Here is an 11824-nt window from a genome sequence, read left to right as displayed (position 1 = left end):
CAGAACAAGAGATGTAATTGATTTCAGACTTCCGGCCTCCAGAACTGAGAGAGAATACACTTCTGCTGCATAAGACACCCAGTTGTGGTCGTTTGCTAAAGCAGCCCTCAGAAGCTAATACACTGACCATAAAAAGGAATCTTTGGAATGTAATGTAAATCATTGAAAAAATACAAATCCATGAGTTCATAGTGATACTCAGAATTAAGGGGGGAAAAGGAGAGAGAAAATTTTAAAAATCCAATTATGCCAACACCTTATTATGGAAATCAGCAATTAAAAAGAAAAGATGAATCATTTACACTCTGATATTTGGAAGAACTCTGGCTCATCCACAGTTAATGAGGGAAAGCTCATCTTTACAGAAAAAAAAAACAAAACAGTTAATAAATGTGGAAGGAGTGAAAGAATTAGAAGGATCACCATTTTGCAACCATCAATGAAACAGTTGATTCAGCGGTGGAAGCTGAACCCATTAGGAGAAGCTGTGGGGAACAGGATGCTTGCATGACGACAAAGTCCTACTCGACAGCCTGCTTCTCACCTCACCTTTATGATGGAGAGAGCTGGCTGTCACCTCTTTAACCCAGTGACCAAACTTAGCATCACTAAGGTGGGACAACCTGACATTAGGTACCGCCAATGCTGTGGCGCACACAGCATCACCTGAGAAATATCCTTGCCCAAGACATCTCAGCTGAACTGCATCAAGCCTTGGCCCTAACGTCCAGTATACATGGGATGGAGGAACAGGTTAGACGGCACCTCAAGGAAACAATCAGACAAATCTGGAAAGCAGACCCTTCTACCAGGCTGGCCTGAGCTCTTTTGAGGGGGTGGGGTTTTGGGGGGGGATCAAAGTCAAAAGAAAGGGGTAGGGGGCGCTGTTCTATCATAAAGGAGGCTGAAGAAACAGGCAAACGCAATGCTTGAAACTTGGCATGATCTTGATTCTAAAAGAGCCACTCTACGAGAAAATGGGGGGAGATTGCAAAAAAAAAAATGTGAGTCTGAAATGAATATGCAATGATACTAGGAAATTATTGACAGTTTTCTTAGGTGTGATAATGACAGTTACATGATGATATAAGAATATCTGTTTTTAGGAGATACATGCTCAAGTATTTATGGGTGAAGTGTCATGATGTCTGCAATACATCTTCAAAGTGTTTTATCAAAACGAAACACATTTATATGTACATATATATGCATATAGAGACATAAAGCACAGTTGGCAAATGATAACTTGTTGAATAACAGTGAGGGATATATAGGTGTTCATCAGACATGTTTCACTTGCTTTCTTTTTGGAAATTTTTCATAATAAAAACTTGCAAAAATACGTGAAGATCAGAAAATAATAATTGGACTGCGCAGCGAAGGGAAATCTGAGATCCTCATCACGAGATGGTGAGATACTCCGGGCTTCACTCTCGCTCTCTGTGTCTGTGAAAATGAAGGATTGGGCAGACGTTTGTTTTTAACTTTGGCAAACTACGCATCGCATAACATTTGCCATCTTAACCATGTTTAAGTGTACAGTTCGGGGGCATTAAGCACATTCCCATTGCTGTGCAGCCATCACCCCCATCCATCTCCAGGACGTTTTCATCTTGCAAAACAGAAACGCTGTACCTATTAAATAACTCATCCCTCACCCACAGCTTCTAGCAGCCACTATTCTACTTTCTGTCTCTGTGATGTTGACTTCTCCAGATACCTCGTGTAAGTGGAATAAAGTATTTATCTTTCTGTGATTGGCTTATTGTACTTAACAGAATGTCTTCAAGGTTCATCTGTGTTGTAGCACGTGTCAGAATTCGCTTCCTTTTTAAGGCTGAATATTCCATTGCACAGATATACTCTATTTTGTTTACTTATTCATTTGTCGATAGACCCTGGGTAGCCTCCTCCGCTTGGCTGTTGTGAATACCGCTGCTGGGAAGACGGGCATACGGGTATCTCTTTGAGTCCCCACTTTGATGCTTCAGGTGCACACCCAGGAGAGGAATGGCTGGATCTGGGTGGGGTGATTTGTAAAGGATTCTTTCCTGCTTTCCAAATGAGCTTATGACACGTGTCCTTTTAAACTGCAAACCACTCATCTTGCAGAAATGCGTGGACAGACCACCTTTCAAGGATGTACCAACTGTAGTCACAAGACTGCTATGTCCTCACCCTCTCCCCAGCTTCTACATTCTTTTCTTCAGAGAAGGAGACCTCCCTACATGCTCTTGGGTAGATAAGAAACAACCGGAAGAGAAAAATGCTCACCCTTCAGGGGACAATGATAAAATGGTAATTTGAAAACCTCTGAAGGTACAGGCAAAATAAATGTAAATTGAGTGCAAATCCTAGAAGCTGGAAGGCAGCGCCCCCTGCAGGTCACTTCTAATGCTGATCAGCCTTGAGATAGACTGTTCTTTCCCAGATGGGTTTGTATTTCGAGTTCTCTGCAGAGAGGTGTATGTCGTCCTGAATGTCTTTCCTCGGCTCTCACTTCTTTATGGGTTCCTTTGAGGCTTTGCTTCCTCGGTCTGGAGACTGAAGCCATGCCCCAGGCCCAAAGCCCCCTGACCCACGTAGGATATCGGGGGAGAGAGGGCCTCTCCCCGCTCAACAGCCACAGAAAACTCCTCTGATGGCTGCAACTACGCAGGCACCAAGGCCACCGCTCCCTGGGGCTACCTGATGGGGCTTGACCGAGGAGGTGAGGACCCACTGGGGGATTTTCACCCTCCTCAGGCTGGCTAGTGAACCGCCCCCCACCCCCACACGCAGTGCTTGTTGGGAAGAATACAAACTAGCATCCATGCGTCACAAGCTTACCGATCCTGGGCTGTGCCAGGCATGGTGCTGGAGAAACCCTGGGGAATAGGAGGTGGGGTCCTTGCCCTGGTTGCTCAGGCAGATGCCCCCACGCATCACTGTGTGGACTTGGCTGTGGTACCAGCTGTACCTGGGGGGTGGTGCTTGGTTTCCCATCATTTGGTCAATACTTCCAAGTGACAAAATGCTACCTGGGACTAAAAGAGGCGAGGCTTGTGACGGCCCTGCACCCTCTCTGGCATGGGTGAATGTTCACGAGACTCTCATTCCTTCCCCTGTGCCTGCAGCCTCGCGAGGGCTCCCTGCGAGTATCCAGAGAACACAGGCGCGGAAGTCACCGGGAGCTTATGGCGCAGTAACCAGATGCCGTGTGTTTCATTAATAACCAGCCTGCCACGTAAATTAGCACAGCCCACCCGGTAGGAATCAGGCGGACGCGCCCTGTTTGCTTGTTTGCCCTCAGCAGCTAAGGCTTCTGGACTAGCCCATGAAAGAGAGGGCAGAGTTCCACAGCTGAATATTTCTGGTGAGATGTGATAACTTACACATTTAAAGCATTTTAGCGTTTATAAAATGTTTTGCATGTATTATCTCATTTGCTACCTACAGCTCCAAGGGAAGCTTTATCTTAGCCCTGTTTTAGAGACGGCAAGTCTGAGGCTCGGGGAGACTAATGTCTGCCTGTGGTCTGCAGCGGGTGTGTGTCAAGGCCAGGAGCAAGCCCAGGTCTGAGTACAGGCACGATGCACCCATTGCCCCCAAGTGACTCTGGAGAATCCGACGTTATCAGCTCTGTTAATTGCCACCGGGGATTTATGTTTTATAAAACATATATGAGGGCTTCCCCGGTGGCGCAGTGGTCGAGAATCCGCCTGCCGATGCAGGGGACGCGGGTGCGTGCCCCGGTCCGGGAAGATCCCACATGCCGCGGAGCGGCTGGGCCCGTGAGCCACGGCCGCTGAGCCTGCGCGTCCGGAGCCTGTGCTCCACAACCGGAGAGGCCACAACAGTGAGAGGCCACAACAGTGAGAGGCCCACGTACCGCAAAAACAGCAACAACAACAACAAAACAAAACATACATGAATCATCTAGATGGGAGGCAATAAAACACCAGTCTCCATTATGAAGGGCTGCCTCCTGCCAGAGGGTTTCATGAAGTCGCTGTGGGGTAGAAAGAGCAGATGAGCTACTTGACAGGGTCCCAGCGCTCTGTCTGATGCCCCTCCCGGGGATGCTGGGAGGCATCAAGCAGGAACGCTGGCCCTTGAAGGCTCCTCTCTTGTACCCCCTGCTTCCCTGCCTTCCCTGATTTCTCGAAGCCCCTCTTTCCTGTCGTGCTCCTCTAGGCGAACCAACCATCTTGTGAAGTGAAGGCACCCCAGAACCTCACACCGTGGTCTTCCACCAGGAAGCTACCCGTCCCCATCTCGAGATTCCTGGAGGCAGGAGCATGGGAGGGTTGAGCTCACAGACCGAGGGAGATAATGCCTGTGTGGTACCCAAGAGCAAAGGGCCAATAAAGATTTGTTTGAATCGAAAACATTATACACACATATGTATGTGTGGGGAGAGGGAGACTGGAGAGAGGGGGAGAGGAAGGAGAGGGAGAGAAAGGGAGGGGGGAAGAGGCAGGGAGAGAGGGAGGGAAATTAAAAGGATACACGTCAGGATGGAGGAGCATATTTTATTTTCTTCTTTCTACTCTGATCATATTTCATTCTTGTAATTTAAGCAGTAATTAGATAGATGGATGATGGATGGATAGATAGATAGAAAGATGGATAGAGTTTTCGGGCTAGTTTTTGCTAAAGGAAAAGTAGGCAGGAGCGCCACCGTGTGGCGAATTGCTGCCTCCCGCGGAGCACGGGCGCCTGGGAGGTGGGGTCGGCCCGCACGGAGTGCCGTCCGCGAGGGGCAGGCAGGGTGGGGCTCCCTCCACCTCAGCTGCCTGCAGCTCCTGGGCTTGGACAGAGCTCCCCAGTCTCCCTGAATGACTGAGTCGCAGCAGGACCGCGATGGGTGCCTTTCCGGCTCCAGGAGACAGAGGAGGATTGGTGGTGGTGGTGGTAGGAGGGTCACCGTTGGGCTCACCCCCAGGGCAAAGACCACCTGGTCCATCCTCTCGTCCCCAGGACGGGTGGGCTCAGCTCAGCTCCCGCTTGCTGCATTCTGTGGCCATTCTAAGCCAAGGCCATAAATGTACCCAAGGTCACAGAGCCGATGCCCGCTGATGCTGGGACCAGAGGCTGAACCCTGCAGCACACCCAGCACAGCACAGGCCAGCCTTACTGGGGTCAGTCTGTGCCTGTCGTCTGCTGAGACAGGATTCCACAGGATCCTTCCCCTCAGATAGCTGCTGGTCTTATTAAGAAGCAGCTGAGTGCCCATGACAATGGACAGAGACAAGAATCCAAGGGTTGTCGTGGTGGGCCAAATCCTTTATACTACAGGTGACCCAGAGATTGTGGGAAGTCTGGAAGGCTTCCTGGAGGAGTAGACTGAAGAAAAAGGACATTCCAGGCAGGGGGAACAGGAAGGGCAAAGGCAGGAGTTGGAATTTGGTCTGGTGGATAAAGAACTCACCTGCCATATCAGTAAACAAAGGATGTTGTGACCACCAAGCCCTCAGCCACTGCAACCACACACAAGGGTGCACCCCAGGGGATTCAGGATGGAGAAAAACAGGATACTGACCCTAGACAGTTAAGATGCACATCAAAGGAATAATTTCATTAAGCCCAGACTCTTGCATTTTCCCATTCATAGAAAAACCCTAAATTCATTAACTTGAGGTGCCTGGGTGTTTTGGCTGTGCTGTGCGGCATGAGGGATCTTATTTCCCCGACCAGGGGCAAACCCACGCCTTCTGCAGTGGATGCGCGGAGTCTTAACCACTGGATCGCCAGGGAAGTTCCCCGGTTTTTCTTTAATTAGCAATAATCTTTCGATGTTCGACTACCTGCTTTTTGTTTTGTTTTGTTTTGTTTTGTTTTTGCAAAAACTCCTATATATCCTGGCTCCTCCCTTACCTCTTTAGAACAGTCCCTCAGAGCTACCTGCGAGGCTGTCTCCTGGGCTTAAGTCCTCAGTAATGCCCCCAATAAAATATAATTCTCAGCTTTCAGGCTGTGCTTTTTTTTTTAATCGACAGTCTCCAGCAGGAAGGACACAGCATATTCAGGTGACAATGAGAAGATGGTTAGAAGGTGGCAGCTACACCCCTAAACACTTTTCTGGCTTTATTCTGTGTCCTTGCCCAAACCCTTTTTCCACTCTCCCGTGGTTTTAGCAGGTTGGCCCATATCCCTCTTCCTGCTACAGTGAATGGTGCAGAGATGAGCCAATCAGAGTCACTCCCTGGCCTCTAACTGAAACTATTGAGAGAGCAGCTTTCTTTCCACTGGAGTTTCTAAGCTTATAGACTCAAACTGGTAATGCTGAGGATCTCAGCCGCAGGATAAAGCAAAGCTGAGAGATGGAAAGTGAGATATTCATGCATTGATTGATTGATCCATTCATTCTGTAACTACATCATCAGTATCTACCATACACTGAGATTCAGCTGTAAGCCAGGGAAATGAGACCCCTGCTCTTGTAGTGCCCACATTCCTTGTGGGCAGTGAGGCCCCAAAAATAAATAAATAAAGAGGAAATAAATCCAGAAGATATTTTCAGTTAATTATGAATGCTAAGAAGAGTAAGGCTGATGAAACAGAAAGTGTCTGGGGTGGGAAAGTCAGGCTTTAGTTAATGGCAAAGGAGGTCTCGCTACAGCGGTGACATTTCAGCTGAGACCTGGATGACAAGGGGTCAGCCATGGAAAGATCTGGGGTTGGGCCATCCAGCAGAGGGGACAACGAATGCAAATGTCCTGAGGCTGGAACGAATGAGATCCAGGCAATATCATGTGAGCATCTGGATCCAGCCATACCTGAAGTAGACTCTTTTCAGTGACATGAAGTAATTGTTTTGTTCTTTTTTTTTTTTTTTTTTGACAACTGTGTGGCCCCTGACCACAGGGAACCATTTTCTTTTTAAATATTTATTTATTTATTTTTTGGCTGCATTGGGTCTTAGTTGTGGCATGCGGGATCTTTCATCGAGGTGCACGGGCTCTTCATTGCGGCACGCGGGCTTCTCTGTAGTTGTGGCCCACAGGCTCCAGAGCACACAGGCTCAGTAGTTGCGGCATGTGGGCTTAATTGCCCCGTGGCATGTGGGATCTTAATTCCCTGCCCAGGGATCGTCCCCTGCACTGGAAGGCGGATTCTTAACCACTGGACCACCAGGGAAGTCCCTTGTTGTTCTTTTTTTTTTTTTTTTTTTTAAAATCTTTATTGGAGTATAATTGCTTTACAATGGTATGTTAGCTTCAGCTTCACAACAAAATGAATCAGTTATATACATACATATATTCCCATATCTCTTCCCGCTTGCGTCTCCCTCCCTCCCACCCTCCCTATCCCACCCCTCCAGGCGGTCACAAAGCACCGAGCTGATCTCCCTGTGCTATGCGGCTGCTTCCCACTAGCTATCTACCTTACGTTTGGTAGTGTATATATGTCCATGCCTCTTTATCGCTTTGTCACCGTTTACCCTTCCCCCTCCCCATAGCCTCAAGTCCATTCTCTAGTAAGTCTGTGTCTTTATTCCTGTTTCACCCCTAGGTTTTTCATGACATTTTTTTTTAATTCCATATATATGTGTTAGCATACGGTATTTGTCTCTCTCTTTCTGACTTACTTCACTCTGTATGACAGACTCTAGGTCTATCCACCTCATTACAAATAGCTCAATTTCGTCTCTTTTTACCTTGTTGTTCTTAAACAAGTTTAAATCGGGTTTCTGCAAGTTGCATCTGAAAAAGTTCTGTCATTTGAAAGAGTTCTGACACCATGAAAACAGTGAGCGCTAATCTCTGAAGCTGAGATTTCTGTCCTGTGGGCAAAGGGAACTCCTTAAAGGTTTTTTTTTTTTTTTTGCGGTACGCGGGCCTCTCACTGTTGCGGCCTCTCCCGTTGCGGAGCACAGGCTCTGGACGCGCAGGCTCAGCGGCCATGGCTCACGGGCCTAGCCGCTCCGCGGCATGTGGGATCTTCCCGGACCGGGGCACGAACCCGTGTCCCCTGCATCGGCAGGCGGACTCCCAACCACTGCACCACCAAGGAAGCCCCTCATTAAAGGTTCTAAGCCAGGCAGGAATCTTCCTGATCGTGCTCCTTCTTTCCTCTCTAGGCTCATCTCTCAAGTGTCCTATCCTTCCCTCCCCTTCCTTCAGTTGCCACCCTCCACTCAGACTGAACTTGGCTGCTGTCACTTCCCTGAAGGTTCTGGCCTCCAGCCCTTTGCACATCCTTCCCTACTTTCCTTCTCCCAACCAACTCAGCCTGGCGTCAACTTAGATGCCACTTCCTTCACTAACTCTCCAAGTCTGGGTCCATTTCCCGATGCCCCAAGCTCCTTGTTTACATGCAAACCACGTTCACATCACAGCACTTATTAGCCCAAATTGTAAATGTCTGGGTATTCTGTCCCACCTGCTAGACAAAGAAGAAGCTCACTAGGGCTCCTGTCTGGTTCTTGTTTGAAACCCTAGCATCTGGTACCTAGTAGGTACTCAGTAAACATGTATTAGCTAAGGGAATGTAATGGACCAAATGTCTGTGTCTCCCCAAAATTCATATGTTGATGAATGAATGTGATGGTATTTGGAGGTGGGGCCTTTGGATGGGAGATAGGTTTAGATGAGGTCATGAGGTTGGGACCCCCATGAGGGGATTAGTGTCCTCTTAAGAAGAGGAAGAGAAACCAGAGCTTGTCCTCTCTCTGCCATGTGAGGCCTCAGCAAGATGGCGGCTGTCTACAAGCCTGGAAGCTTGTCCTCACCGGAGACTCAATCTGCTGGCAACTTGACCTTGGACTTCCCAGCCTCTGTGAGAAATAAATGCTGTTTAAGTCACCCAGTATGTGGTGTCTTGTTCTGGCAGCCCGAGCTGGGAGGAGGGAAGGGGGAAGAAGGAGGGACCTGGCACGTGAAAGGTACCAACAGAACTCGAATGAATGGGCACAAGGATGCTGATGTGACCTAGCCCTTGGAAGAGTCTAAATGAAGGCATTTAATTTCCAGGACTGCCTACCAAGAGGAGTGGTGTTGACTCTGCAGGCAGCCCTGGAAGGGATCCAGAGGCTGGGAGGTCTCAGTCTGCAAGAGCCTATGAGAGGCTGCCTGGGGCCTCCTGGCTTCAACTGATGTGCTCATGGGGCCTGGCCAGTGCTCTCCCATAGAGGGGCTCCCAGGTGGCTCCAGGGAAGGCCTGCCTTTACTTGCAGGCTGGGATCCTGGTCTAGGAAAAGAGTCCCTGAGTTGGTTACTCAAGGGGGAAGAGAAGGACCCTAAGTGGGACTACATCTTAGGACAACAGCTGAACTGTACATGCCCGATACAGCAGCTTTACACTAGAAAATACCCCACAAACTAAATGCCCTGAATGGAGAAGGTGATTGGTAAGGTAAGCCATGAAAAGCCGTGAAATCATTAAACATGTTAATGAAAGCCACAAGAGAATTTAGGAGGTCCTGAAACAAAATAACATTCAGTGAAAAGAAAAAAAGACCTGCTGGTTGACAATAGCAAACTGTGGACATGTGTGTATACCAAAGTGAATTAAGGGACAAGTCCTTGAATTAATTTTTATTTTTCTTTTTATTTCTACTATAATCATTTTTCTAATTATTTTTTTATTTTTATGAACGTCCTTGAATTCTTTGCATAATGACAAAGAGTTCCAGTTGACTATGGGCAAACTGCGGCATCCAAAGAGTATTCCAGGAGTTTCCACTAATCTCTCTGTCCACCAAAAAGAGAGACCAGTCGTCTCCTGTGTTTGGCCTGTGGTCCAGAGAGTACCAGCACCGCACAGACCAGGGTGACCCACAGGCTGGCGCTCCCTCGATGGCCTGGCCCAGCAGCAGTGAGACCCTGCCCGAAACCCCGCCTTTCTCTCCATGTCGGACCTTGGACTTCAGTTATGTCGGGGCTTCCTGTTGCCAAACTCGTTTTCTTTAGGAGGGAAACATAATCTCTCCAGCTCTGGGCTGGCAGTGCATATGCAAATCAGCATAACACTGCTCTATTTTGTGAGTTCTCATATGCAAAACCTCCTGAAATAAATCAGCCATCCCGTAAGCTGGGGGAGGCTTGAGGGGCAGAGGAGGAAGAAGGAGGTGGCTTCTGTGCCCAGTGGGCTGAAATGTCCGAGACTGGCCATCCCAGCCTTCCCGCTGGTGACGGACACCTGGAGGCAGCCCCCATCGCCCGGCCCTCCCAGTACTCCACAGCGGCCACCAGATGGCAGCACACGCGGGCCTTGGGACCCGGGAGCAGCCTGCCCGTGGGCCTGAGCGGCTGAGGGTCCCGCACATGCGGGAATCACCCACGTTCAATATCACACCTGCTGCTCCCCACTCGCTCTAGCGTCAAGTCTGGGGAAGCGTGGATTTGACTTTTTTCTCAACGGCGACCTCTGCAAGGACAAGAGGGGCCCCTCTAAAAGCAGTTTGCAGCAGCACAAGCCAAGGGCTTTGTAGGGGAGTGCTCCAGGCTGGGGATGCTGAGTGCTGAGCTCGTGGAGTGAGGGAGGGAAGGAAGGAGAAGAAGGAAAGGGAGAAGGGAAGGAGGGAGGGAGAGAGGAAAGAGGGAAAGAAAGAGAAAGAAAGAAAGAAAGAAGAAAGAAAGAAAGAAAGAAAGAAAGAAAGAAAGAAAGAAAGAAAGAAAGAAAGAAAGAAAGAAAAAAGAAAGAAGAAAGAAAGAAAGAAGAAAGAAAGAAAGAAGAAAGAAAGAAAAAGAAGGAAGGGAGGAAGGAAGAAAGAGACTAACTTATGAGTTCTCTACACAAAATCAGGTTTATAAGTAAATGTTTTATTTTAACTTCAATTTTTAAAATTTAATAATTTAGCCATTACTTTTTAAATCCACATGTTATTAAAAATTTCCAGAGAGTGCGTGCTGCTCCAGGAGTGGCGGGTTAGAGAAGAGAATGGAGAGTCTTGGCTCCTGGAAAGCTTTGATAAGCAAATACAGCCCAGAGCTCTGGCGTGCTCTCTATTGGCTGTTCCTTCACCGCCAGATTTTGACACAAATAATCAGATTGAAAATCAGGTAGGGAAACAGAAGAGGAAACACACACGCGCACACACACACACACACACGCACACACACACGGAGAGAAGGGGGGGGAAAGGAGAAGTATCTACTCGAGCAGAGAGTCACAAATTGACCGGGTGGCACCGTCCCCATAGGGAGCAGCGAGCTTCCCACCGTGGACGAGGAGCTCCAGACAGGTGAGTGAGTAGAACGCCCCTGCCTCTTCTTTTGAAATTTGCATATCCGACTTAGATCCTTTCCAAGCAGTTTACCTAGTCCCTTTGGCAGTCCTAGGAAGACTAAGGTGGGCTGGAAAATCTCTTTTATGAGAGGTGGCTTTTAGTCCTTGAACCCAGAGAAGAGGTGGCAAGGAAACCGTCTCCTCTGAGATGCTGCGAGCCCCCCGTGTACCTGTGGAGGAATTACCTTCCGCCAATTGTGCATGTATACCCGTTGTTGTTGTTATTTTTGCTTTTGTTTTTTGGCCGTATGGCATGCGGGATCTTAGTTCTCTGACCAGGGATGGAACCCGTGCCCCCTGCAGTGGAAGTGCGGAGTCTTAACCACTGGACCGCCAGGGAGGTCCCATGAACGCCCTTTGAAGATTTGATTTTAGGCTGACGGAGATCACCTACCTGCACGATGTCATACCCACACCCCAGCTCTCCCAGGGACCTGGGCAGGCGAGGCAGGACACAGGTGGAAGTGCCCGAGTTGGTGTCCATCTTCGGGGACAGACTGGCCCTGTCCCCAGGGCACTCTGAGCCTTTCTTTGGCTGTGAAATAAGAGAGTGGGATTGAGGACTCTGAAGGAAGTCTTAGCTTCAGCACCCACAATCCCAGGCGACCTT

General features: G+C 48.7%; 1 long non-coding RNA gene across 1 annotated transcript; it reads left to right on the top strand.

Moving 5' to 3' along the window:
• The first annotated feature begins 978 nt into the window (after window positions 1-978).
• On the top strand, window positions 979-4370 carry LOC132522725 (uncharacterized). The gene is made up of 3 exons (XR_009541310.1): window positions 979-2298; window positions 3117-3355; window positions 4177-4370. It is a non-coding gene; the product is annotated as an uncharacterized LOC132522725 (long non-coding RNA).
• Window positions 4371-11824: the final 7454 nt, after the last annotated feature.

Source organism: Lagenorhynchus albirostris, chromosome 7, assembly GCF_949774975.1.
Source record: "Lagenorhynchus albirostris chromosome 7, mLagAlb1.1, whole genome shotgun sequence".
Taxonomy (NCBI): domain Eukaryota; kingdom Metazoa; phylum Chordata; class Mammalia; order Artiodactyla; family Delphinidae; genus Lagenorhynchus; species Lagenorhynchus albirostris.
The sequence above is the reverse complement of the archived record's forward strand: the minus strand, read 5'-3'. Positions and strand labels throughout refer to the sequence as shown.